Genomic DNA, 22,588 nt, shown 5'->3' with positions numbered 1-22,588 from the left:
TTGAAGTGCACCCAGTAGTAATGCTCACTGCTGTGCCCACAGTTGTAGTGCTCCCAATAGTGCCCCCATATGATGCCCCCTATAGCATGGCCCCTGTAGTAAGCCCCCCCCCACACACACATCCGCACACAAAAAATACTTACCTGAAACCCCGCTCCAGTGCCTGCTGCCGTCCATCCCCGGCGCCCGCTCCTTGGAGCTATGGGAGTGACATCATGACGTCACTCCCATAGTGCACTGCGGGACCCAGAAACTGGAGCTCAGGAGTGAGCTCCATCCTCCGGCTGCTGCTGGCGCTGGGGGGGGGGGAGAGAGGAGCCGGGCGCCTGCTGGTAACACAATCTCAGCGGGCACCGGGCAAATGGAGGGTGCAGGGGGTGAGATCGCGGGGCCGCCGGGCCCCATAGCAACTGCACCCCTTGCACCCTCCATAGTTAGGTGGACTCAGAAGCGCCCTCTAGTGGCTGGCACCCCTAGGTAGCTGCCTAAGCTTGTCTAATGGTAGTGCCGGCCCTGGGTACCAGCCAATCAGTTCCTTACTGCCATGTCACAGGCTGTGTTTAAAAAAATGACAGTTGGGAGCTGATTGGCTGGTACCTTATCTCCTTTCACTTTATCTCCTAACACTGCTTAGTAAATAGACCCCATAAATTGTAAAAAAAAAGCCCTGTGATAATAACGCCATCTTCAGATGTTATTATCAGGGCTTTCCCCTCGGTCCCCTGACTCCTGCTCTGTGTTAGTATTGCCTGTTTTGCTCCTTGCTATTTGCATTCTCACCACCAGGGGTCACCAGGCCCTTTTGTGTATGAACTGCAGTTCTGGTCCCCCCCAGAAGCGCTGCTATCTGCACATTACTAGATCAGTTTCCTGGTGAATCAGCAATCAGCAATCATGGACAACACATGTTAACTGGATTTATAAGCTGCTTGGAAGCATTGCTGGTCATTTATGTTATTTCCTGATCCTTGTGCTATGACTTCTGCACCAGTTTCTGATTTGGCTTCTTGGAATTTCCAAATGATGTTTCCTGCCTGGACTGCTGCTGTATTATGGTACGCTCCATGTCAGTTCTGACCACCTGCGATTATTACCTGTGTCATTTCAGGATTCTGTTTAAATACTATATTCTCATCTGCTACCTGCTATTTATCCTGGTACATCCTGGTAAGATTGCATCCAGCCACAAGGATTCTTATCTGTGCATTCCTGGTCGTGTTCTAACTTTCAAGTGTTTCTGCAACTACTGTGCATCTAGATTAGTACTATCTGTTACCCAGCCATACCCAAGTGAATTCTTTGTGCTGCTCATGTAATATTACAGTAAATATTTGAAGTCTCTTTGCTACATCTTGTAGTCGTTTTCTGGCGTACTCCAGGGGTTTATTTCTTAACACTCGGCTCTGATAGGCAGAGCCAGTCCCAGTGATCACCTTTTGTGGTCTAAATGGATCACAAGCTGAACACAGAAAAAATATAGTTAAACAAAAAACTTACCTGCATCCAGGGACCAGAGATTGGTGCTCCGGTGAGGTCCTCCAGGGCTTCGGTCAGCTGGTCCCTGGGTTCCTGCGCTGCACTGTGACCCCGGTCAGCTGGTCCCTGGGTTCCTGCGCTGCACTGTGACCCCGGTCAGCTGGTCCCTGGGTTCCTGCGCTGCACTGTGACCCCGGTCAGCTGGTCCCTGGGTTCCTGCGCTGCACTGTGACCCCGGTCAGCTGGTCTCTGGGTTCCTGCGCTGCACTGTGACGCTGGTCCCTGGGTTCCTGCGCTGCACTTGTGACCTTGGTCAGCTGGTCCCTGGGTTCCTGCGCTGCACTTGTGACCCCGGTCAGCTGGTCCCTGGGTTCCTGCGCTGCACTTGTGACCCCGGTCAGCTGGTCCCTGGGTTCCTGCGCTGCACTTGTGACCCCGGTCAGCTGGTCCCTGGGTTCTTGCGCTGCACTTGTGACCCCGGTCAGCTGGTCCCTGGGTTCCTGCGCTGCACTTGTGACCCCGGTCAGCTGGTCCCTGGGTTCCTGCGCTGCACTTGTGACCCCGGTCAGCTGGTCCCTGGGTTCCTGCGCTGCACTTGTGACCCCGGTCAGCTGGTCCCTGGGTTCCTGCGCTGCACTTGTGACCCCGGTCAGCTGGTCCCTGGGTTCCTGCGCTGCACTTGTGACCCCGGTCAGCTGGTCCCTGGGTTCCTGCGCTGCACTTGTGACCCCGGTCAGCTGGTCCCTGGGTTCCTGCGCTGCACTTGTGACCCCGGTCAGCTGGTCCCTGGGTTCCTGCGCTGCACTTGTGACCCCGGTCAGCTGGTCCCTGGGTTCCTGCGCTGCACTTGTGACCCCGGTCAGCTGGTCCCTGGGTTCCTGCGCTGCACTTGTGACCCCGGTCAGCTGGTCCCTGGGTTCCTGCGCTGCACTTGTGACCCCGGTCAGCTGGTCCCTGGGTTCCTGCGCTGCACTTGTGACCCCGGTCAGCTGGTCTCTGGGTTCCTGCGCTGCACTGTGACGCTGGTCCCTGGGTTCCTGCGCTGCACTTGTGACCTTGGTCAGCTGGTCCCTGGGTTCCTGCGCTGCACTTGTGACCTTGGTCAGCTGGTCCCTGGGTTCCTGCGCTGCACTTGTGACCTTGGTCAGCTGGTCCCTGGGTTCCTGCGCTGCACTTGTGACCCCGGTCAGCTGGTCCCTGGGTTCCTGCGCTGCACTTGTGACCCCGGTCAGCTGGTCCCTGGGTTCCTGCGCTGCACTTGTGACCCCGGTCAGCTGGTCCCTGGGTTCCTGCGCTGCACTTGTGACCCCGGTCAGCTGGTCCCTGGGTTCCTGCGCTGCACTTGTGACCCCGGTCAGCTGGTCCCTGGGTTCCTGCGCTGCACTGTGACCCCGGTCAGCTGGTCCCTGGGTTCCTGCGCTGCACTGTGACGCTGGTCCCTGGGTTCCTGCGCTGCACTTGTGACCTTGGTCAGCTGGTCCCTGGGTTCCTGCGCTGCACTGTGACCCCGGTCAGCTGGTCCCTGGGTTCCTGCGCTGCACTTGTGACCCCGGTCAGCTGGTCCCTGGGTTCCTGCGCTGCACTTGTGACCCCGGTCAGCTGGTCCCTGGGTTCCTGCGCTGCACTTGTGACCCCGGTCAGCTGGTCCCTGGGTTCCTGCGCTGCACTTGTGACCCCGGTCAGCTGGTCCCTGGGTTCCTGCGCTGCACTTGTGACCCCGGTCAGCTGGTTCCTGCGCTGCACTGTGACCCCGGTCAGCTGGTCTCTGGGTTCCTGCGCTGCACTGTGACCCCGGTCAGCTGGTCTCTGGGTTCCTGCGCTGCACTGTGACCCCGGTCAGCTGTGCTGTAAACTGGCATCTCAGATCGGACACCTGTGTGGGGATGGGGAGGGGGGCAGATGGGACCAGTGATGTGAGGTGAGGCAGAGCCTTTCCTGTCATGCCCGGGTATACCCCACAGTTCTTACTATAGAAATTATAAGAAAAATGTAAAGAATATATTATAAATATGTTTGTATTCTAATAATTTTTATACTCAAAACTCTGTAGTAAAAAGTGTATGACAGGTGAGGCACTCAGTGGCATAACGAGGGTATTTGGAGCCCCCCCCCCCCCATTTGCATGTAATGAAAGAAATAGGCATGGTCACATGCCACAAGGGGCGTGGCCACTGAAAAATGTTTAGTGCCCCCAGTAGTGCAGACTTATACTGTGCCCCCGGCCAGTAGTGCAAAACAAAGACATGACACACATCACTCACTGAATTACCTGATTCCCCGTGCCTGGCGCTGTCTGCTCCTCCGTCGTCCCGCTTCGTACTATGGGAGAGACGTCATGACGCCATTTACCTCACTGGATCGGACACCACAGGTGGCGCATGCAGAGGGTGTGTAGAAGGGGTGGGGGGGAGGTTTAGAGAAAAAGCTGGGAATAGGGGAGGGGGGGGGGAGATGCAGTGAGGAAATCCTTGTGGATACCTCGTCCGTAGGGGATAAGTGTCACTTTTTACAAAAAGCTGACTCCGCAAAAAGGGCAGCTTTTCGGGAATGTGATACTTTTGGCATGATGAATGCCTCCAACTCACAGCCGGTTTAAAAACTAATTATCACTAGTGATTAAGTCATGATAAATAGGCCTCTAAGACAGACACATTTCTGTTTAGAGGTTACAAACTTGCAACAGTTTCTAAATTGAAAAAGAAGCATTATCGCTATCTGTGGGGAAAATCATTCCTTTATAACTAAAAGAATCCAAGACAAATGTGTCACCTTGGGTCATACCTTTAACCATATGAGCCCACACATTAACAGAACAGTTGAATAGCTGCAGGTATGGCCAATGATTCACACAGACCCCGATTTAACAACATTACAAAACGCAAAATTCATGTCTCGTTATAGCAGAAGCAAGATTAGCAAAGATTATGGGGCATTTTCAATTAGCGGCAATAAGCGCTTTTGAGCGAAAAGTTTTCGCAGATGATGTCACTTCACCATGTGAAAACTTTTCCCCGTATTCAATTCCAGATACTTTTCGCTGGTGCGAAAATTCTGCACATAAGAACCAGCGGAAAGGATTCACCTATGAAAGCAGGCGAAAAAAAGTGCATAATTGGGGTTTTGGGGTGCAAAGTTACGGGGACCCCCTGCAGCCTCGGAACAGTCCCCAAAAGGTAAACTGCATTCAAAACACTTAAAAATATGCTTTTAATCACCCCAAAAAAGTACTTTCGTTTTGGTGGTGAAAAAGTCCAAAGTTGGGGGACAAACTTAAAAACTAGCGAAATAGACTCCAGGGGGATCCCCTAACTATGCCCCAGGTGGCTTATTGATTGCAGGTGCTTGCGGCAGGTGGATTTTTCACGATTTTAAAAACTTCACTTTAGCAACTTTAAAATATGCTAGCACCTATTTTCAGGTACCCCAAATTTGCTGGGACTACTTATTTTCTCCAGAAAAAAAAACACCTTGTAAATGCTATTCTTCACCACTTATGCAAAGACCACCATACTTTTTGTTTGCAGTCTTGAGAGGCATGAAGGGAGTCAGCATTAGGAGGAGGGAGTCAGCTCTCAGCTCATACATGTGCTGTTATTAATTAGTACACTAATTTGTAATTATTATGACAGAGTGGGTGCTACTATTATGTAGCAATAATTATTTTGGGGTGAGCGTTTGGGTGTGGGGCCCCCGGAGTTGCTCTGGCTGGGTCTTTTTCAGGGCATCACCACTTAATTCACATAGATACTTTTTATCATTTTTCTAATTGTTTGTTTATTATTTGTCATTTTAATTCTTTCTCATTATATTAACACTTATTGATTTATCTTTACACATCTATCCTTTTACACTTCACTATCACATTTTTCCCCCTTTTCGTGTGATGCCCTGGGGATGGTCCTTGGCTAGAATTTTTTTGGGGGTACCTTGCTTCCCGGACGTGAACCCCTTAATGTTAGGGACGCCAGTATAGAGGAGCCTTGATGATGGCCTGGCGCTTATTCATATATTTGAATCTCTATTATTATGTAGGATTTAAGTATTTTTGGTTGGTATTGCTGCAGTGAGCTGGAGGGAATCTTTTTTTTTTTTTTTTTTTTCTGTGGATCTTTTAGGGGGTGTCAGGCTGATTTCCCCAAATCTGACGGTAGTTTTCGCTTGTTTGTGTTTCGCCGGATCCCGTTTTCGTAGATTTGGAAGTAATACAGGGATAAGTGGCGACTAGCACGATACTTTTCCACATTCAAATCCAGCGATGACAACGAAAGCCTCGGCAGCGGGACTTTTCGCACCTACTTGAATATGCCCCTATGTGGTACGCACGTAATTTATTAGTATAAGTTATGCTTTTTTGTTACATTTGTTTGAATTTTTGTTATTGTTGCCTTTATTATTGTACACAGCCAGTTTGGTACTTTGCTGGAGCAGTGTCGTACAGGTATGGCGAGGGGGTACTTATAGGTAAGTGTATTTGTTTGTTTTTTATGTATGCTGCGTCTGACAAAAGTGCTTTTAAAAAAAACAGCGCTGAGACGCTGCATTTAATGCTGTGTCGAGTTGAAGTCGTTTGGAGTGCCGGCTATCTACAAGCGTTATTTCAGTTATGGAGCATCCCACTGGTAATTGAGGAGGGCACCCAGACACGTACACAACTTTGCAGAGCAAGTGTCACGACTGTAGGAAGATTGGCCGCCTGTGATGGAGCCGGCTCTGTGGGCTGGGACCGAGGTGGTGTCAGATAAATTTTCCTCATAAGATAAATAAGATAGAACCCAGTTGTTATGAAGCATACAGGGTTTTATTGGAACAAACAGAGAACTGCTGGAAATGATGGGTAGTAACAAACTAAGGACCTCATTCAGAGTCGGTCGTAAGCACTGAGCACTCACAACTGACTCAATGTTTTGGTCCTGCGCAGCCGCTGCGCGTGCGCAAGCCTCGGAGCAAGAGAGAAACTCTCTCGCTCCAGAGCTCACTACAAAAGGGGCGGCTGTCCATGTTGATCGAGAGCTCGACCCGTTTTGTAGGCGGGGCGGAGGGGTGGTTACACAAACGGAGGCATTCCTGATGGAATGCTTGCCGTTTTGTGGGCGGCCGCACTGACCTCAGCAGTGATGTCAGTGCGGAGTTTCCTGCTCGAACAGAGCAGGAAGCTCCCTGGGGCTTGCGGCTGCCAAGACCCAACCTTAGGATCTTGTTGCAAGCCCCGATGGTCTTGACAATCGCAACCATCACCCTGGTCGGTTGCTAAGCTGTGGGTGGTAACCCACAGCTTAGCTAGCGACCAGGAGGCCGCACCAAAACAAAGTGCCCGCCCTCATTCTGAGAGAGCGATCGCTTCTTGCGGCCACCTCTGAATGAGGGCCTAAGAGTCTAGAATGAGAGAACAAATGAAGAACACATGAGTCCTGAGAATATGTGACTTGAAGGTAACAGTGTATAGGGAGTAGGACGACTAGTGTAGGAACTCCACAACAAGCAGGACACTTAGGACCTGATTCAGACCTGCTCGCTAGGATGCGGTCGCTCGTAGCTGGCCGATATCTGCGTTCTGTGCATGCCTATACATCGCAATGCGCATACACGAACCACTGCGACAGATCTGGAAGCGCTCGCTCGCCCAGCATATTCAGCCCAGTTGAATAAGTGACAGGAGAGGGTGTTTGTGGGTGGTAACAGGGGCAGACCGCTAATAACGGGGGAGTGGAGGTACAAACGCAGGCGTGCCTGTGCGTTTCACGCCGTTTCATAGGCGTGCATAATTAACAGGCACCGTCATAGTACACGTCACCTGGTAGTATTTCACACTGACGTGTGTGCTTGCCGTCTGGTATAGTCAACCTCAAGCGCTGCGAGTACAACCGATGGTGCTCGTTGTACCAATGTTTTCATGTTCTTCCAGGAGATGACATGCACAAGTGGGCATCTGCATACACAAAGTGATCTCTGGCAAGACATACTGGGCGTGCTAATGCCTTGCCGTGCGATCACCTGCCTTGCTGGGCGTGCGCTGGATTTGCATATGCTGGGAGCGAGTGACCGCATCTAGCGAGCGGCTCTGAATCAGGCCCTTAGTCAGATGTCACTGAATATCCCCAATAGATGGATGCAGGAATCCTGAGTCCGAGTTACCAGGGCACGCCCAGCAAGACGAGACGAGAATCCTTGGTTAACGTATGGAGGTATATCCAGCTAGACTGTGGTGACTTTGGCTTGGAATGCGTGTGGATCTTGAGTACACAAAGATGCGTCGAACTCCACATGTATTACACTGAGGTGCGTCATGGGGACATGGAAGGAAGATGCAGGTGGGCGTCTTTAGATGCTTCAGGTTTGTACCCAAAATAGCGTCTTTAGACAATGGAGCAGAACAGGGGAATGCATAAGAAGTTCAAGACTTAAAGGTAACAGGAGCCAAATACTAGGACTTGAGAAGACGACGTTCAGGCATTGAATGAACGTCCATGATGATTTTTATATAGGGAGTGCCTGAGGCTGATTGGTGGATTCCCAGCAGACCTGAGAGCTAGATCTGATTGGACGATCCAAGATCACATGGCAGAAGCAAGATGGCCGCCCCCATGAACCGGCGTCCTCCCTATTGGTATTGGAGGATGTCTCATTACTGCATGAGAAGTATCAATCAGCATAGACAGTTTGAAAATGATGGGAGACACGTAATGCCACTGAGCGGACTTTGCATCGGGACCTGGTGATCACGTTCCTGACAGCAAGTGAATGGTGAATCAACTCAAAATATCGTATCAAAATTGCTCCCATGTGAAGCCCACCCCGGCTTCACATGGCAGCAATTTCATCTTGCCACATCCCCCTGCATCTCATAACAATCTACACCATGTCACCACAGTCCCCTGCATCTCATCTACACCATGTCACCACAGTCCCCTACATCTCATACCATCCTACACCATGTCACCACAGCCCCCTGCATCTCATAACAACCAACACCATGTCACCACAGTCCCCTGCATCTCATAACAACCAACACCATGTCACCACAGTCCCCTGCATCTCATACCATCCTACACCATGTCACCACAGTCCCCTGCATCTCATACCATCCTACACCATGTCACCACATCCCCCTCCATCTCATACCATCCTACACCATGTCACCACAGCCCCCTACATCTCATATCATTCTACATCATGTCACCACAGCCCCCTGCATCTCATACCAACCTACACCATGTCACCACAGTCCCCTGCATCTTATAACAACCTACACTATGTCACCACAGCCCCCTACATCTCATATCATTCTACACCATGTCACCACAGTCACTGCATCTCATAATAGCCTCCTGCTTCTTACTCCTGCCTCCTGCATTTCACAACATTCTCCCTGCGTTTCACAACAGCATCTTATATTTCACTGCATCTCACACATGCCCCTGCTTCTAACTCCTGCCCCCTGCATCTCTCCAGCGTCACCACAACTTTTCACTGGGAAGGGCAGGAGGATCACAGATGATAGATTTGTATTGCAGCTGCTGTAAGCATTATCATCACCATGTCCCTGGGGCTGGGGCACCTGTGCATATTTCCGCAGCCTCCACGCACACCCCTCCCCAGCTGCCGAACATGGTGATGAGCAATGTCCTTTTTTGCACAATGTACCCTGTATTTCATGGGTTTCCTGATGAGCTTCCTCGCTGTGGTGCCCCTGTCCGAAAACAGCGCTGACTTCTATGGGAGATGCCTCCTGTTCACCAAGGACGTCTAGCTGAGCAGGAACATCACACTGGAGAGGGAGCACTTCACGGTGTTAGAGTGTCCACGGAGTCCACCTGCAGGTTCAGCATAGGGATGGACATCAAATCTGATGGTTACTAACCATCGATGTTTTTATTCCAATGGTGGTGGGACAATGCTTGCCACCATCAAATGAAAATCATTTGGTGGTTTTTTTTTTTTATTATTAATTCCTGATATCTATTCCTCCCCTTGCTCCTTCCTGGCTGCTGTCTGCATCAAGGCATCTTCATAGGTCCATTGAAGGCTCTCTCACTCTGTCTGCCTTATACATGAGCCTGCTCAGTCCCTGACTGCCTCCCCTCTCTAGGCTGCTGCTAAGCAACAGGGTCCACTGCTATCTCTGATTGGCTCTCTGACACAGTGAGAGCCAGAGTGCAGCTTTTGCACCTGCTGCAGTCAGTGAGTCAAACTGCACAACATTTTTTTTTTTTTCTGTGACTTTGCTTCATTAAAACCATCACAGCTCGGCTCCCTTTTGTCACAGATGAATGGTTCATACACCTAAACCTTCCTCAACCAATGCTGCATAGAATAATGAAAACCCCATCTAAATCATCCAGTGATTCAAGAGATTAGCCCAAAAGAACAGATGGACCCCCTTAAACTGGGGACTTTGGCCCTCATTCAGACCCACTCGCAAGCGGGCGCATGTACGTTAGGCGTACGTACAAAAATATTTAAATTCAAGGGCTCGCTCGTATTTTCGAACGCATCTAAAAATCCTCCCCAAACTCAGACGACCCCTCCTCTAACTAACGAGCGTGCGAAATAGCGAGCGTACATCCCTGAAATGGCTTGAAGGGAACGCACGCACAAGTATAAACCGGAAGTGGCCTTGTCAGATGTCGATTACCTGCTCCTTTATTCTGCCTACCTCCATCAATCGTATCATGCCAATCAATGTATCAATTGGCTTAATTGTTTTTTTTTTTTTTCAACACAATGCAAGAAACTTTACTCTTGTCCGTGTTTGTGTTTACCCGCAGAATACGTACGGCTTAAACATTCGCTTTTATTGCTCAAAAAACATGTGAACCACAATTAAACAATTGTACTATTGCTGTGGATCCCCGCATATTTCCCGGGGTTCATTTCTTTATTTAAATTTGCTTACGCATGTCACTGCATCAAGCCTATCATAACTCTCCAGAGATTTCTGGCCCTGTCGAACACATGACTCATACACTAACCAATAGAATTGCTCCTGTTAATTTCCCAAATACATTAGCCAATCAGAAATTTTTTGGCCACTTTATCAAAAATGATTTTTAAGAAAAACACCATTGCCATCATGAGAGCCTCCGCATTCACCAGGCGCGAGCTGCTGGTGCTAACGGAGGTGATGGATAGGCGTATCACCAGCCAGCCTCCACCCATCACCAACCGGCAGAAGCGTTCCGCATATGCGGAGGCACGGGCCCGCCTGCGCTCCTTCGGCTCACGCCGCAACATCGGCCAGCTAGAGTGCAGGTGGTCGGACCTGCAACGGCGAACGCCCCGCTTGCTGGCATGCTTTCGCATGCAGATCTCAGAAAGTAAGTTTTATGTATTGTGGTTTTCATGTTTGTCTTTGTGGCCCAAACTGCGTGTGCATGTTTTCATGTCTGTCCTATTTCTTCATTCTACTCATATCTGCATGGCCATGTTTTCCCTCTATTTCATAATTATTCATTCTACTCATATTTGCATGGCCATGTTTTCCCTCTATTTCATAATTATTCATTCTACTCATATTTGCATGGCCATGTTTTCCCTCTATTTCATATTTATTCATTCTCCTCATATTTGCATGTTTTTTGTAGGTGGGGGGTGATTTTAAATTTGTTTTTTGGCCAGGATTTGTGCTGAAACTAACCACAATTTGTTTTACATCTTTTAGGGGGACAGCCAAGACTATGCCGTCACCGTCCGGCCGGGCGGCAGTCACGCCCACTCTCCCCAACCCCCAGCCAACACTCCACCCCCAATAATTCCCCTATTCCCCAGCCTTCCAAGACCCTCTCCCGGAAATGTCGGGCCTCCTTCCCCTCCGTCCCACTTCCCCCTCTCCTCCAACCACCCCTCTTCTAATTACCCCCTCCCCGGAGTCCGTAATAACCCCGCCCCGATCTTTGGGGAATGGAGGCTCCTCCGAGGAGGACGATGGTGGGACTTCCGGAGCTGCCGTTTTGTCTACCGGTATGTTTTTCTTTAGCCTTTTTTTTAACCACAAACTGTTTGTATGTAATCATGTGTCGTTCCTTTATTCGTGGTTTTTGGGTAGACTTTTGGTGATTTCGCAGATTGCCTTTACCTGTTCCTGCTGACTTCAACATACACATATCCCACCTGTGGGAATTTGTACATAGGCCTTGTATTTTTTGCAGCCCCCATTTAAGTGTTTTTTATTTATTTTTTTTGGAGTGATTTCGTTGTGTTTTTGAAATTTTAATGTAGTTTCCCTATTGTATTAATCCACACACTTTTCTCACCCACAGAGGAACAGAGGTGTCGGCAAGAAGTCCAAGACTGTGTGGCCCAGATGCGCCAACATATAATTGGGGTGCTCGTGGCCCTTGACCGTCTGTCTGGCATCCTTCATCAGTAGTTTTATTTTTCTTTTTTCTTTTTCAAAATAAATTGTTATTTTCGAACATACGTTCTGGCTCATTGGTTTTTCAAAACCAAAGATTGTTTACCCTGACATAAGTAGACTGTTCCTGCAAGGATTTCCATTTTTTTAAAGTAAGATTGTGTTTTGTATTTGTATGTAAAACAGCCACAAGAAACACATAACAGTCACAATGTAATTTCCCTTTTTGGGTGTAGTGTCAATTAGATATTTCTACATTTTACAGGTTCCTAGTTGGTGTGCAAGCTGCTTAGGCCAATCTTACAAAGCCAAATGATTGTACAGGCTTCCTTTTAGTGTGGGTTTGGAACCTGAAAACATATTTCATTTTAGCTCAACTGGCGTCAGTACTGGATTACCCCTTAGTCAAATGTAACGTGTGTGAACCTGGTTACACTTGCTGGTAACGTCCAAAAAAAGGAAGAACATTTCACTCTACAAACATTTATTCACAACATAACTGATAAATCAAAGTGGTCACTCACAAAAAAAACACAGTGATAATTTCAAATACAACACATACCAAACAAAAACAAACCAAAAACAACAAATCAAGAACTGGTTGACGAAGGACCATGCCAACATGATTCCACAAACATGGTGTTGCGATATGGGTTCCAGAATATATTCCCAAAATGTCCAGATCCAGGTTTGGTAAGGGTAGCAGGAAGTAGTGAGCGTTGGAGTGCCAAAGATTATGTGAACCAAAAGAAGATGGTGCAAAAAACAACAAAAAATTAGATGTTCGCAAACAAACCCAAACACATTAGGTATAAACACTGTGTTGTTTTGTTAAAACTTACCTAAAAAATCTGGCCACCACATCATCGCGTATGGCCCCCCTCCGACCAACCTCGGGGGGGGCCATCCTCAGGTAAGGCATCCTCTGGCTGCATTGGGACACCACTCCTTATGGCGATGTTGTGAAATATCCCACACAGGACCACAATTTTCGACACCATATCCGGCAAATACATGAGCTCGCCACCAGAGCGGTGGAGGCATCGGAACGGCCTTTTAAAAGGCCGATACAACGCTCCACCACTTGCCTGGTGGCTGTAAGTGCGGAATTATACGCACTTTGTGGGCCTGGTGTGGGAGCCAAATAAGGAGTGAGCAGCCAGGACATGCAAGGATATCCACTGTCTCCTGTGAAAAAGAATAGACAACATCAGGAACACTGTGTATCAAGCTTAACATTGTTATGTACTAAAGGTCTCCACTTACCCAGAAGCCACGCATCACCAGCTTGTAGGTTGTTTAATTTGTGCCATGTCCCTGATTGCCGGATGACGAAGGAGTCATGTGCACTTCCTGGTAATTTTGCATTCAGGGACAGGATCTGGAGGGAGGCATCACATACCACCATTACATTCAGGGAGTGATAGTGTTTCCTGTTTCGAAATATGGCCTCCAGCCATGCTGGAGGCTGAAGTGGTATGTGAGTACCATCCACAACCCCTATGATGTGTGGGAAGCCAGCTATTTGGTAAAAATTGGCATTGGCCACTCTAAGGGCACCCATATCCAAAGGCATTTGAATAAAATGATGGAGGTGCTTGAAAAGTGCCTCCATCACTGCCCTCAGGATCCGGGAAAAGGAGGATTGGGAGATGCCCGCCACTATTCCCACCGTTTGAAACGATCCTGAGGCACAGAAATGTAACACCACCATAAATTGCGTCAGTGGTGGTATTGCTGTTGGACTGTCAATTTGCCGCTCAAGATCACTTTCTATTAATGAGAGAGTGTCTATGATGATTTTGGGAGGTAGACGGTAGCGTCTTAAAACCTCATCATCGGGCATTCCAAAAAGGGTGACACGTGTTCGAAATATCTGGGGCCTTGCATGCCTACGATGCCTACGCCTGGGACGAGATTGAGGTTGGTCGGCTTCCGGGAGCATGGCCAGAACAATCCGCCCCAGATCGACCTGAAATTCAAAGATTTCAATGTAAGGCTTTTGACCCACCCCAAAAGAAAATTAAGAACAACTTAGCTTGATGATACCATCCATTGCTGCTTACATGCCGGGGTATTGTCATGATACGTCCAAACTGAAATTAATCACAAAAATAATTTGACAAATTTCACTCTGTGCATTTTTGTTTTCTAATTTGGTGCTAGACCAAACTTAAAATATGCAAAACACACATTTGGCAAAACAGCAAAACGACATTGCACACAGTACATCAAAATGGGTTGAAATGTTTGCACAAAAAGCGAAAGGGCAACCTCCAAAAAGTTAAAATGATTAATAAGCATTTTAAAATGCGCTAAGTAGTTCGCAAATACAAGTCACAATAGTAAGTAGTAAAAATGCGCTAATTAATTCGCAAATACAAGTCACAATAGTAAGTAGTAAAAAATGCGCTGATTAATTCGCAAATACAAGAAAAAAAATGGACTTACCAAGAGCAAATATATGAGTCCAAATCAAAAGGTCTCTTGGTCCGAAAATAATCAAAAGCTAAAATAGATGAAATTATGGAACCAAAATTTAAAAAAAAAGAAGAAACACAATGAACCAACAATTGATCAAAAGTTAGACTTCACAAAACTTACCAAATCAAGAAATGAGGTCCAAAAAATATAAACCAACAAAGAGAACGGAAAAAAAAACGCAAATCTACCAAACAAAATAATCTCCAACCGCCAACTCCTTTATACGCAATCAATAAACTCCAGCCAAGGTAACCTCCAACAATCCAAAAACGCCACCTCGACTCGAGACACACCAAGCCATAAATAGTGTTTAGTTTCCAGCACAAATTAAGGAGGGATCATAGGAACGCACAATCAATGACGCGGCCGCCAAATAAGGACGCATGTATAAATACGTCACGAAAACACATTAAAATTCTGGTGTATTTCTTGTTTGGACCTCAGACATGGCGACAGACCAGGGAAACAATGCCCAAGAGTCAGGCGGTAAGTCTTTCATGCATTTTGTATCAATGATTAATTTGAAACATAAGATTGGGCAAGTTGGGATTTTGTGAAATCTGAATATTTTCACAAATAGGTGAGGAGGATGACATGGAAGAGGCTGCTGGGCCCAGTATTCCGGCCAAAGCTGCCAAAAAAAAAAGGCAGCCACATTTCACAAGAAAGGAGATGGAGGTTTTGATACAGAAGTGTGTGGACATCCTGCCACAGGCAGACAGGAATATGAGTCTAAGCCAGAAGTGGAGAATGTGGGAAGAGGTAGCCGTTGCTGTCAATAGGGTGGGTGATTATGTCCGTCTAGCCCGGGATGTCAAACGGCGGTAAGTAAACACTTGCCCCCCGTAAAAACAAACACCATTTTAAACCAAAGGATAATGGCTTCCATTTTTTCCCACAGATGGGGCGACTTCAAATATCGCCTAAAGCAAAAACTCGCGGACAGGGCTAGGCATGCAAGGGGGACAGGTGGGGGTCCCACCTCTGTGTCATTGGAGTTGACGGATTTAGAAGAGCTGGCACAGGGGTGTGTGCAGCCTGTGGAAGTGTTTGGCGTGTCCAACATGGATACAGACATGCCAGACTTTGCGGCTCCTCATGTTGTCCCAGGTAAATCTTTGGATGTCATCAACTCAGAAATTTTATTGTGCCAATATGTAGATTCTAATGTGAGGCTTTTCTCTTTTTTCCTAACAGAGACACAGGAGGATGAGTCTGCTCCAGAGGGGAGCCTTGGCCGCCGAATTTCTGCTGGCTCGGCAGGGGAGGAACCAGTACATCCGGCTGAGGACCCTGCAGAAGCCAGTCCAGGACAATCCCCCACGCAGGCAGTGTCCCTCCTCACAGAACTCAATTTCAAATTGGATTTCCATATGGAGATTCTGCAGAGGATGGACGCCAGTCTGCTACGGGTGGCTGAGGCCCTGGAGCAAAATGCTGCAGCCAACGTGACCATTGGTCAGGCCCTGGCGGAAAATACCAGGGCCAACATCCGCATCGCCAATGCCCTGTAGCAGCTCGTTCGCCAGCACATGGTGGAGCCGACCTCCCTTCCTGCCGGAACATCAGGATCCTCCACCTCTGGCACAACATCAGCCAATCCTCCAAATGTGCCTAGCCCTGTGCCTAGTCCAGAGGCCACAACATCTGCCTCTGGACAGGCCAGCCCGATGACATCCCGGACCCGGTCTGGCGCCCTCCCTCCCCCATCCAAACGGGTGAAAAAACGGTGACAGCAATGGTGACTTTTCCCACAATCCTTCTGTGCTTGGCTCATATTCCTTTCTGGTCAAAACTTCCCTCTCCTTTCTTGTGAAATGTTTTTAATTTTTTGTTGTATGTTTATGTCAACAGTTATGTTGGGCCAATTTGTTTGATTTTGGAACATATCTTTGGCCAAAAAAGATGTCCCCAATATTTTATTTATTTTTATTTTTTTTTGAACAATAAATTGAAACTAAAAATCTGACATTGGATTGTGAAATTATTGTACAAATGGGTTACATTTAATCCTGGACCAAAAGGCAAAAACTGGCCGAAAAAAAAAAAAAAAAAATGGGCTCTTTAAGGAACGTTTAAAAATTCATATAACGAGGCAAATTCAAGAGGCACAAATAAAATGGTGCGAAAACATGATGACATTATTGTTACAATAGGCCCTAACCACCAAATTGAGGGCAAAATAAACCCCCACAAATGTATGCAAATTGATTGTGTCATCCTGACATTAGCAGCTCTGAGTTCCACCTGCGTACGGTTTTGTGCTATCCCAAAAAACTGATTTCAAAACACATACCAAGCCGGTTCTCAATCCAACACTAATTGCTTTTCTGCCCTCCCGCGATTAATCGCAACAACATCGTGGAGTCCCGGGACGGAGGAGAAGGCCATCGCCAATGTGGTCGAGTAATCCAGACCCTAAGCTGTGCGAGCATTTTGAAGTGAAAGAGGATCATCCAGTGACGTATGAGTCGGTCCGAACACATTTTACGCTCGCATCTGCTAATGTATGTACGCCCCAAAAACGCCTCACCACGTCTGCGTTTTTCCATCTCCACCCCCGTCAACACCCTAAAACGCCCTGTTCTGTCAATCACATTTGACATGTCACTTCCTGTATGCTATTTTAGGAACGAGTCAAAAAAAGCTCGCAATCTGCTGTACGCACATGCGCAGTGTAACACCGACGCATGCGCGGTTAGTCAACATCGGAACGCAACGAGCGTACTGCTGTTAACGAGCGGCTCTGAATGAGGGCCTTTATTTTTTATATATTTTATATATATATATATATATATATATATATATATATAACACAGCATTTGGCAATCATGGCTGCAGATAGTCTTATTGCGCCTTCCACAATACCCAGGCAGGGTTCTCACATAGCAAAGTGGTGGCACTCCAGTCCAAATAAGTGGCTAAAGAGCACATTGGATTTTTGTGTACTATATTATTGTTAGTAAATTTACAGTTAGTGAATATAAACACCAGCGGAAAGTAATTCTATAGACGCACCGGCCGGATAGAAATAACCAGGAGCTTGGGTTTATTGCAGTTATTTATATCAGGTCCCCCTCAGAGCTAAGCACTACACGTCTTTTGGAGTACTGTGCTGCTCAAACACAGTGACCCAAGATGGCGCATGCACAGACCGTCTATAATGTAGCATCATGGAGGTAGCGCAGTATTGCATTCCATGTACTAGCAGATTAAATAGCCTTTTATTTGGATTTGAGTTCCGCCTTATTGATATATAACCTTTTGGTGGAACCTCCTCACCTGATCCCCAGTCAGCATCACAGAAAGATGTCAATGCATAATTTCCAGACTTCAAGGAAGTTGAATCTTTTAAGTATTTTAGGATTATTTTAACTGCAGTGCAGTGTTGTCTCACAGTATGTGTGGTGTCTGGACGAGTCCAATACTTGTGTACATTAAACTTCCAACAGTGCTCTGATAAGGAACTGTCTCAGTGGTGAAACTTGCTAAACCATGCTTTGGGACCCATCCTCCACCCTATGGGGAAAGACAGAGGGTGATTGGGGAGGCTGAGCTTGGTAAGAAAAGGCAGTGGGTGACACACAAAGGCAGAGGGTAATTACGGAGGCAGCGGATGATGTGGAGAGGATGAGGATGACAGGGAGAGGCACAGGGTGTCGGGGAGAAGCAGTGGTTGAGAGGGTAATGGGGAGTGGTGGAAGTTGACAGGGAAAACCAGAGGGTAATGGGGAGGCTGAGGGTGATGGAGAGGTTCTGAATGATGGGAAAAGCAGTGGGTCTGTGGGGAGGCAGAGGTTGACTTGGGAGACAAAGGGCGACAGGGAGATGGAATGGGTGACAGACAGAGGCAGACAGGCAGTAGCAGAGGGTGACGGGGAGAGGCAGTGTGTGAATGAGAGAGGCAGGAAGAGGCTGAAGGTGACAGAGAGGCAGTGGGTGACAGGGAGTGGCAATGAGTGACAGATGGGAGTGGGTTACAGGAAACAGCAACAGATGATGGAGAGGCAGTGGGTGACGGGGAGAGGCAGTGGGTGACGGGGAGAGGCAGTTGGTGAATGAGAGAGGCAGGAAGAGGCTGAAGGTGACAGAGGCAGTGAGTGACAGATAGGGAGTGGGTGACGGGGAGTAGTTGAGGGTGACATAGAGGCAGAGAGTTATGTAGAAACAATGGAAGATGGGGAGAGGTGGAAGCTGAAAGGGGAGGTACAGAATGACAGAGGGTGACAGGGAGAGGTGATGGGGAGAAGTAGAAAGGGACAAGGAGAGACAGAGGTGGTCAGGGAGAGGCAGTGGGTGAAAGGATGAGGTAGAGGGTAACAGAGTGGCTGAAGTGATGGGGAGAGGCAGTGGATGTCAATTGAAGGTAGAGAGGCAAAGGGTGACTGGGAGAGATAGAGGGCCTGATTCAGACTCGCTCACGAGTGCTTTGCGCTCGCAACCGGGTCGATGGTGGCCCAGTGCGTATGCACACGACTGAGCCGGCTCCATCGTGCGCATGCGCGAGACCTGGATAGCGATGGGCAAGCAATTATTCCAGGTCTTGCACCAAAGGGGGCGTGCTGTTGATGTTGAGTGACAGCACACCCCCTTTGGTGGGCGGGCCAGGGGAGTGGCTGCCCAGACGGAGGCGTTCCCATGGGAACACCTACCGTCTGGGGCCGGCCCCACTGACATCACAAGTAATGTCAGTGGGAGTGCTTTCGGCTCTGTTAGAGCCAAAAGCACTCTAGGGCTTGCGGCAACGAAACCCTACCACAAGGGTCTCGTCGCAAGCCCGATGGTCACCCACAGCTATGCGAGCGGCCAGGACGCCGCTCTAAGAAAACAGAAGGCCGGCCCTGATTCAGGCCCAGAGGCTGATAGAAAGAGGCAATGGGAAACAGGGAGAGGCTGAGGGTGACCATGAGAGGCAGAGTGTGATGAGAAGAGAATGACAGGCCTAGGCAGAGGATGACAGAACGGCAGAAGGTGTTAGGGAGAGGCAGTGGGTGATGAGCAGAGGTTGATGGGTGTGCGCGCATTAGCCACACTTATCATCAATGTAGCTGCGCAGGGGTGCTGCCTGTCATTTATCAAGGGGCTGCTGCCTCGTTCAGGGGAGCTCTCCCCCCCCCCGAGCATTAGTGACCAGCCCCGAGCATTAGTGACCCATTGCTGGGTGTGCTTAAATACAGGGGACAAACTGTGTAGGGGTCCCCCGTACTTAAGCACAACCAGCACCGGGCTAGTCAGAACCAGCCCTGGTTGCCAAAATACGAGGGACAAACTACTTAGGGGTCCCCCGTATCCTATGCAACCAGCAGTGTGCTCTGATCTGGTCCTGCTTCTGGAAATACAGGGGAAAAAATTTGTAGGGTTGCCCTGTATCTTCCAGAACCAGCACCAAACTTTTTCTAGCGGGGGGCTGATGCCACAGCTAGGGGAGCCATTTCACCGGGGCCCCCAGCCGCAGCATCAGCCCTAACTGCTAGTCAGCCCAGGCCGGGGATCCCTGGAGAGCTGGGGACCCTCCCAATAAAGGGTTCCCCCTCTCCATGGCAGCCCAGGGGTTATCCTCGCCACCCCTGGGTTAATAGTGTGGTGTGGTGTAAATAAAGAATAGCAAATATTGTCTTTACAAGTAGAACTGCAGGTCCCAGCAAGCCTGCCCCACATACTGGTACTTGGAGAACCACAAGTACCAGCATGTGGGGCATTAAGGGCCCACTAGTACCTATAGTTCACCTGTAAAAACATTAAAAAAAAAAAATCACAGGACACACTGACAGTATAAATTTATTAAACATGCATGCACTCACACATGTGCACACACATTCCAGGAGACTACCTCATGAAGCTGATTGAGAGAATGCCAAGAGTGTGCAAAGCTGTCATCAAAGCAAAAGGGGGCTACTTTTAGGAATCTAAAATATATTTTGATTTGTTTAATATTATTATTTTTTTTTTTTTTACAACATAATTCCATATGTGTTCTTTCATAGGTTTGTCTTAAGTATTAATCTGCTATGTTGAAAATTATTTAAATAAACAAAAAACATTGAATGAAACTTTTGACTGGTAATAAATATAAAATATATATATATGACAGACCTGGATGGGAGACCTCAAGAGAATACTGGGTGCGGTATATAACAATTACCTCTTAATGAAAAAATATCGTCCATGAATAAGGATATGAAGAAAGAATGAGAAGCTCTATCTCAAGAAAATATAGAATTTATATCATGAACTATTATCATTTTTTTTTATCAGAGATTATTAATCTTTCAATAACACACTCAAGATTTATGTCTACAGACATTTTATATAGAGGGAATTGGACTTTGCGTTATTTTTGTATACTTTGGGATAATTACACCTATTCTCACTGGTCAACAAGTGTGTGTGTGATAAATTTTTATATCTAGAGTTTTCCCATTTGATAGCAACACGTTGATTACAAGGAAACACTTGTGATGGCCATCATATTAATGTATTTATTATTCCCAGATCGGGGGCGATGTGCATCCGCAATCAAGTGCCCAGTGAGGGCTCTATATTCCGTGGTCGCGGAATGGGCGGAAGTAAGGAACTCCTGGCTGGAGGACTCGCGGCCAGACCATAGAGAGAAGCGCTGCAGAAAAATCATCCGGGGGAAACTACTTCCGGGAATCTGCAAAGGACGCACCACACAGAGACTAAGATGACGTGAACAGTCCGGGCGGAAGGGCAGATGGACTGGTTTTGTGAGGGCGGAAGTGCGGGACAAGTCCGGTTATAAAATGTGTTTCTGAACAAAAACCATCTGTGGGGAAAGTGGTTCTAATTCCCTATATGGACTTACTGAGTTATCTTATAAATAGCGTCTATTCAGTCCCGTCCACATGATGAAAGGGGCGGGAACCGGATATTGAGATCAATTGCTCCTAATTGAATCCCTTGCAGGGGGGTATAAAAGTATAGACCCCTTAACCAAACACTACTCCCTTGATGAAGTCTTGAAAGGATGAAATGCGTTGGAGCCTGTTTTATGCCCGCCACATGAACTATTAAGTCTCTACCTCAGATAAACTGCTTTTCCTATATTTCTTTTATTTTGTTTTTAAATTACCTTTCCAATGTTATATGTATTATCTTGCTTTTATTAGGCAAGTGATGTTTTTATTTATTTTTTAAACTGCTTTATTAAATTTTGTCATATATTTTATGTTAAATTCTATTTATTGCACATAATTCTTTGCCGAATCTACACGCTTTACATTTTGATAAAATAAGTGAATTATTCCTTATATGTGTACACTTTTTCAGTGATTGCACTTTATTCATGTACATATATGCATGAACTAATACTGCACAATTCTGCATTCTATTTTGCACATTTAGCACTTGCACTTTAGTTGCAAACACTTTATATTTATACACATACACTTGTATCTTTAAACAAAACAATCAATATATACATTATTTATAATCCACTAGCCAGTCACTCCAAAGTCAACATCTATGTACAACTATTTATACTGTTAGTAATTTACCATTACTAATTACTTATTGACAGGGAGCTGACGCCTGCATTTGAGGCTAGTTGGCAGTTGAGTCAACCTTTTTTCCATAAGGAATTTAGGGGTATAATAATTATCGGTGCTTATACCTCTCATTCTCATAAAATATATATATATAATTTTAACACACACACACACACGTGCATAAATATTGGGACATTGACAGAATTTTCATATTTTGGCCTCTATTCACCACCACAATGGCTTTGAAGTGAAACAAACAAGATGTGCTTTACCTGCAGACTTTCAGATTTAATTTGAGGGTAATTACATCCAAATCAGGTGAACGGTGTAGGAATTGTAACGGTTTCTATATGTGCCTCCCACTTTTTAAGGGGCCAAAAGTAATGGGACAAACTAAACAATTCTAACTTTCACTTTTTAATACTTTGTTGTAAATCCTTTGCAGGCAATTACAGCCTGAAGTCTGGAACGCATAGACATCACCAGACGCTGGGTTTCATCCCTGGTGATGCTCTGCCAGGCCTCTACTGCAAATGTCTTCAGTTCCTGCTTGTTCTTGGGGCATTTTCCTTTCAGTTTTGTCTTCATCAAGTGAAATGCATGCTCAATCGGATTCAGGTCAGGGGATCGACTTGGCCATTGCATAACATTCCACTTTTTAGCCTTAAAAAACTCTTTGGTTGCTTTTGCAGTATGCTTCGGGTCATTGTCCATCTGCACTGTGAAGCGCCGTCCAATGAGTTCTGAAGCATTTGACTGAATATGAGCA

The 22,588-nt window shown here is 47.2% G+C and overlaps 1 long non-coding RNA gene across 1 annotated transcript; it reads left to right on the top strand.

The window, feature by feature from the left end:
• The first annotated feature begins 887 nt into the window (after positions 1-887).
• On the top strand, positions 888-21,093 carry LOC148477175 (uncharacterized). Its single transcript, XR_015872542.1, has 2 exons — positions 888-1,055; positions 20,804-21,093. It is a non-coding gene; the product is annotated as an uncharacterized LOC148477175 (long non-coding RNA).
• Positions 21,094-22,588: the final 1,495 nt, after the last annotated feature.

Source organism: Taudactylus pleione, unplaced genomic scaffold, assembly GCF_031769625.1.
Source record: "Taudactylus pleione unplaced genomic scaffold, aTauple2 ptg000738l, whole genome shotgun sequence".
NCBI lineage: Eukaryota > Metazoa > Chordata > Amphibia > Anura > Myobatrachidae > Taudactylus > Taudactylus pleione.
The sequence above is the reverse complement of the archived record's forward strand: the minus strand, read 5'-3'. Positions and strand labels throughout refer to the sequence as shown.